The sequence below is a fragment of the Dermochelys coriacea genome, chromosome 2 (assembly GCF_009764565.3).
Source record: "Dermochelys coriacea isolate rDerCor1 chromosome 2, rDerCor1.pri.v4, whole genome shotgun sequence".
NCBI classification, from domain to species: Eukaryota; Metazoa; Chordata; order Testudines; family Dermochelyidae; genus Dermochelys; species Dermochelys coriacea.
Window position 1 is genome coordinate 137,898,098 of NC_050069.1, and position 6,719 is coordinate 137,904,816.

At 40.6% G+C, this 6,719-nt stretch overlaps 1 long non-coding RNA gene across 1 annotated transcript; it reads right to left on the bottom strand.

Moving 5' to 3' along the window:
- Window positions 1-781: 781 nt before the first annotated feature.
- On the bottom strand, window positions 782-6,421 carry LOC119852114. Its single transcript, XR_005291526.2, has 3 exons — window positions 6,361-6,421; window positions 3,559-3,648; window positions 782-1,693 (listed from the first exon to the last, which is right to left on the bottom strand). It is a non-coding gene; the product is annotated as an uncharacterized LOC119852114 (long non-coding RNA).
- Between the last annotated feature and the right edge of the window lie 298 nt (window positions 6,422-6,719).

A 6,719-nucleotide genomic window follows, 5' to 3' on the forward strand; every position in this document is an offset into this window, starting at 1 on the left:
TCTTATTTTTCCCCTAATCTTCAGAAATGGATGACCCCTTTTGGCAGAAATTTTCCAAAATTTTCAGAATAAGGCAGATACCTGGCATGGAAAATTTTAGCCCAAATGATTAAAGTTTGTCTAAATTATAAGCAACTGAAAAAAGGGTCTTATAATGGAAGTGTTGGGCAACCTTAATAATAGGTGTCACTTCCAGCCCCACCTATAATCAGTTGTAGTTCTGGGAATCCTGACCACTTTTCCTGGAACTTTTAAGTTCTCTGATTTAGATAGAGGGTTATGTTCTCTGGGCAGCAATCTATAATGCTCAAAGAATTGAGGGAGAATTAGTAAACATTCTTTTTAATGCCTTGTTTATGTCTGGTAGAAAATTAAGAACTTCTCGATTAATAGTTCTTGAACCATATGTACAATGGAGCCCTAAGGTAAAATCCTGGCCCTAACAAAGTCAATGGAAGTTTCCTCATTTACTTAAATGGAACCAGGATTTCACTCCTAAATCATATTAAATATCCTATTATCTGTACTATCCTGAGTAAACCTATGAGTGATTCCATAGTATGTGGATTAGATCCTTTTAAAATCAAAAACTTTGAGAAAATAGAATACTGGAAATGACAAAAAAAATCCTCAAGTTGTCAGGATGTGCTTGCTTGTTTTTTGTTTTGTTTTTCTTTTTGTTGTGGGAACACTCAGGCTGAGCTTTTCAAAGCTGCCAAAAGTATTTGAAAGCCTAAATTCCTGGCAATAAAGGTGTCCAAACGCATTAGAGGGTTGTGAAAACTTCAGTCTATATTTATTCACTCAACAATTCATTTAGACAATACAATTACAGAACACAACAATGTTAGTCACAAACATAGACAGTGTTGTTCGATGATTCTAGGCACTTTAGTCCATAGGAATTATGATCGAAAAGTTATTCTTGATTACAGCTGGTTGGAATTGAAGCTAGACAAGTTAAAACTGGAAATAAGGCATACATATTTTAATAGTGAGTGTAATTAACTAGTAGAGAAGATTACTAAAGCATGTGACAGATTATCCATTGCTTAAAATCTTTAAATCAAGATTGGATGGGCTTTCTAAAGGTTTGTGCTTTCAGCTAAAGCAAAGGTCACTGGGCTTGATCTAGGAATTACAGTGCGAGTTGCAGGAATTACAGTGTGAGATGCCATGTCCACTCCTGTGCGGGAGGTCAGACTTATCATAATGATCCCCTCTCACACTGAATGAATATTCCTGGACAATCTCTGGAAGTATTTTGTAGATTTTAAATAATAAGCTCAGTTGGCTTTGCTTGTTTTCTCCGTGTGTGTTTACTTTCCACAAATCTTCTAGCAACTAAGATTACAATCAATGTTCACATAAAGAGCCGATTTTAGAGGGCAAAACTACAGGAAGTGAATTTGTAATGCCTGAACACAAGTATTTGTGCTGGAAACCCGATTCTAACAGTTATGATATTCCAATAAGGGAACACGGACCATATGATCATGTGTGCAATCAAAATTAACAAAACACAGATCAAATCTTTAAATATGAAATGGCCAGTAAACTGCTTGCAAACAATGTATAGATGAACATAAATTATTCTGTAAATAGTTATAAATTCAAGCCATTTATAAAGAATTCACAAAAAGATTTGTCAACAAACAGAATCATCTTCAAAGTCCAGGAATGGTCCAAATACCTGCATGAAATGTATAATGGGATTAGTCTTCTGAACCATTTTATGGCATTTAATGGAAAATTATATCTCTATTCCAGAATGCTGTAATATGCTTGAAAAAGGCTTTTAAATGGTTAACTGTCTCCACTGACTTCTATAGGTTTCTAAAGTAATTTCTAGAGACTCCCTTATTGGCTTTATTCCTATTTTGTTCTGCCCTATCATGGATAATTTTTCAATAAGGAATTAATAAGGACTTCTGTTCAAGGCATGTTCAGCAAATATTATCAACAGAGCCTTTATGGAAACCTCTGAGATTGCTCTAAATAGGTTAGAGTACCTGCACCTGTGCAACCCCACCTGCAAACAGGGGGTGCAGATGTAAAGCCCAAGTTGCTACTATTTGAAGCAGCTTTGCTGCTTAATCCCACCCATTTTTATCATTTTCAGCCAATGGGCAATTTGTGGAAACAATCTGGAGCTGTGACCACTTTGCTTCTTAAAAAGCAATGAGGGGTTTCAGTAATGGGAGAGTCTGTATAGTGGTGAGAATAGGAGATTGTGACCCAAGGACTTCTTGACGCCAACTGGCAGGCAGTACAGGGGTGCATAAGTGTTAAAGGGATTCCCCGGTGTAGAATTCACCTTCTAGTTCACCAAAGAAGTGTCATGTAAGGTTTCTACTGAAAGCCTGCATCACACCAGTCATCATAATCTTAGTGAAGTGTATCTGTGGATAGCATGTAAGGAGATATGTATAAATATTGGATATTATATTCTCAAGGCCTAGCAGTAAAAGGCAGGTAGCGCGCCTTGAGACAGACTTCACCAGACACTTATCTTGTGTACTAATCAGTACAGAGAAGAAAGATTCTTATAGTTACAGGAAGAGAGGAAGAAAAGAAGACCACAATTCAGAGACAACATGGGGTGTCTGTCAAATTCATGTACATTGAATAATATGTCAATAAAGGGCAAGAGATCTATTTTATACCATCTGCAAGATGTGTGGGTGAAAAATAACTTCTAACCCATAGATTTAGAGAAGTTAACCTAATTACTTATTAATTCACTAAGCCATTAGAAATCTGAGTGTATTAGTGGAAAAGTGAGAGCATTTCTCCCAAAAGCTCTTTCCTGGAGGCCTTTTGGAGCCATGTTGTATATGTCCCATTCAAATAAACAGAGATCTGGATCTCATCTGAATGAAGATTCAATCTCTCTCTCTCACACACAAAGATGTTGTGAATAAATATTATGACAGACTGGACACATGATATTGGTTGCAGCATGGACCATGCTCAAAGATTAGCTCTTTGTCCAAGCAGCCAGACTGCTGGCTACTTGCCACCTCTCCTCTTCTGAACTCAAAGAAAAAAAACCACATTTTAAAAAAACATACTTGGAGGAGAGACTACAGCATTATGAACAAATTCCAACACTTTTAAGTAAGCAAACAGTCACAGTGTTGTTTAAGAAAGCTAAAACATGACAATAATTTTTTAGGTCTCAGTTCTGGATACAGATAACAGATAGTCCCAGGTAACACATTACTTCTGAGAATCCTCTGCCTCCACTCCTAAGCCATAGCATGTCCAACCCTTTGGTAAGATTTACTCCTTTACTTGACTGGCCTCTTAGGCCTGGCAAGCTCAGCTCTGAAACATGCTCCTCTTACTGTGGGGTTGTGCCCAGCACAGGTTCAACTTTGGGGCAGGGGAGGAGAGGGAAGGAGCAGTAAAAGTTCCCAAGATTCCCTACAGTGCTAAAGGAAGCTCAGCTGTAACATCATCTGTCTAACCTATGGTCTGTAGATGAGAGCAGGAAGAAAGAAGTAGGTAAAAGCTTACAGAAACTGATATAATAAAAGGAATTACCTCACCCACCTTTTCTCTCTAGTGACCCCTTTCTAAAGTTTGTTCTTCTAGAAATATTCCTTTTACTCTGCACTTCCTGTGCTTCCATTATGGTCCAATCTGTAAAAGAGAGAGCCTGCTTTTAAAGTAGACTTTTTCCTGGGAAAAAGGAAGAAGAACAATCCCCGCAGTTTCTGCTGATCCACCATGTGGGTCGGGGAACAGCCCAGAGACCTTCCCCTCTGGTGGAACCCACAGTCCAGGTCAACTCCTCCTGCTCTGATCAGGAGTTGGGAGGTTTGGGTTCCAGCCTTAAAGATTTCTTTAACAGTTAAGTTTAGCAAATCCCATTCATTAGGCTTTAGTTTATTCCTCAAGAGAAATAACTTCAGAAATGGGCCATTTGATTTTTAAAAAGCCTGCCAGACAAAAACCGAAGGTGCTTGTTCAGCCAATTATACAAATAAAATTCAGTTGAGAAATTCAGATCTGTATCTGGGTTCAAATTTCATCATCAACCAAGTTTGGAGTTCTTTGGATCTGGTGACTGTCTGGGCCCATCTCTAACCATTCAATCTCTCCGGGTAATCTTCACTTCAGATTTAATTCAAGTTGCCTACACTTGAGTTACTCTTCTCAAGTGAGAGCAATCACATTGAGGAATAACATTTGAGTTGCTATGTCCACTGGCACTGAGCTCACTTATATGTGGGTCTAAGTCTCCTAGGGGCATATCCCCTGATTCTTAGCACTGAGGTAAGCTGAGCTGCTCTGTGAACTCTTTCCCAAAAAACTGTGGGAGAACTTTTTGGGCATTTGCAGGGCATAACTGTGAGAAGGCATTGGAAGACTAGCAGCACTCAAGCTAGCCTGTGTCCATGTGGCAGAGTGGTTGTGTAAGCAGTTGAGTGAGTTGTGCTCATTTGAGTTTCCACTTCTCCCTCCCCTCTGGCCAGCCAACCCAAGTTAAAAGCACCATCACATCACTATGTGGCGTAATTTTGACTTGCAGGTTGGCAACCCATCAGTCATATGGAGAGAATGGATATATATATTATATATAGGCATATAATGCCTCTCTCAACTCATTGAAAATGGGGGGGACGAGAGGGATAGTTCCATTCCAGGTACTATGTCAGCTTAACCCTCAGGCCATACCACTATGACAACGTATACCTCTGAATCATTTATTGACCCATCCCCTTGACCCAAGCACTCTGGCACTGCCTGACACCCCTGAAATACTGGGTGTAGTAGAGATGTTCCCTAGACTCCTGTCATCCATACATGCCTTGTTGATGAAAAAGCACTCTTGGAGTCTTGAAGATATTATTAAAACTGGGATAAAGAGCTTAATGTTAAGGATGTCAACAGTGGTTTCTGAATGTGCATGTTACCTCTGTGCTGCGTGTTACAGAAGATGATTTTAAGTGTATAACTTTGGGTTTTTTCTTTTGTATCGTAATTTTTACTTCTCAATACAAAACATTAATAAGAAATCTTAACAAAAGAAGCACCACTATTACACCACTCAAGTTAAGGGCTTCTGTATGTGGATGGGACTTGAGTTAGGGGCAACACTGGAGTTATGACTTGAGTTAACTTTATGGTGAGAACAAGCACTCTGTGTTTCACAATCACGGGCTGCTGGTTTCTCTTGGTTTCCTCAGATCTCTTTTCTCTGTCAATAGTTTATATTTTAAAGACAATCGGGGACAGGGTGTTCCCTCCCTGCTGCTGGTCAAGATGGGGTCCAAAGCACAAGTACCTCGCCACTAAGCCAAATAAATTTCTTTGTTTAGGAAAAGTAGATGGCAAGGCATGCTCCAGTACTTCCTCCATTAATTTTTTTTCTCCAACTAGCATCAGGGAGATGGGATTAGGGTGTAATCTCTAATACTTCTCGTATCGGCCCTGGCCACCTATCTCACTTTTCTTTCCTTCTCTTTAACCAGCTGTGCTCCTATCTTCCCTCCAGATTGTGGTTCCAACATTCACTCACTCCTACTTGAAAACTGACCTCACTCAGTGAAAGTGTAGAGCTTCTGTTTTGACTCCTCTGGCTTGAGAAACTGTCACTATTCAAAGTGGCCTATGTGATTGAGCACTGGACTGGGAGTTATGAGACCTGATGTCTGCTACTGGCTCTGCCACTGGTCTGCTGGGTGACCTCCAGCAAGTCATTTCACTTCTGTGCCCCAGTTTTCCCATCTGTAAAGTGGTGATAATGATACTTAACTCCTTTATAAAGCAGTTTCATGTCTATGAATGAAAAGCCCTAGAAGAGCCAGGAATCTTTACTATTTAATAAAAGTAAACAGGTAATTATTAATAGTAAAGTTTTGGTGTAGTACTTTCACAGGTTGCACATAAGATAGCAGTAAATTGCATAGTCCACAAAGAAACACAAAACAAGGTGTGACAAAGTTCCTCCTCTGCTTTGGTGGGTCCTGCGCTTATTGGCGGATTTGCTCGCCTCAGAGATTCACGGCAGCCCTCAGTTTGCCCACTTTTGCTAGTGGCTCAAACTTGCCCTCACTCAGCTAACCTCATCACTGGCCAGCATGGGAAAAAGGAAGAAGAACAATCCCCGCAGTTTCTGCTGATCCACCATGTGGGTCAGGGAACAGCCCAGAGACCTTCCCCTCTGGTGGAACCCACAGTCCAGGTCAACTCCTCCTGTCTCTGATCAGGAATTGGGAGGTTTGGGTTCCAGCCCAGGGCCCTGTGGACTGCAGCTCTCTAGAGTGTCTCCTGGATCAGCTGTATAACAGCTACAACTCCCTGGACTACTTCCCAATAGCCTCCTCCCAACACCTTCTTTATCCTCACCACAGGATCTTCCTCCTGGTGGTCTGATAATGCTTGTACTCAGTCCTCCAGCAGTATGCCTTCTCACTCTCAACAACTAGTGCTTCTTTCTCCCAGCTCCTTGCACACATGCCACAAACTGAAGTGAGGTCCTTTTTAAACTTAGGTGCCCTGATTAGCCAGCCTGCCCTAATTGATTCTAGTAGCTTCTTAATTGGTTCCAGGTGTCCTAATTAGCCTGCCTGCCTGAATTTGTTCCAGCAAGTTCCTTTTTATTCTGGAATTTCCCTGTTATCTTACCCAGGGAAAATGGACCTGCTTAATCTGGGACTAATATATCTGCCTTCTAACACTGTCCTGTAGCCATCTGGCCTGACCCT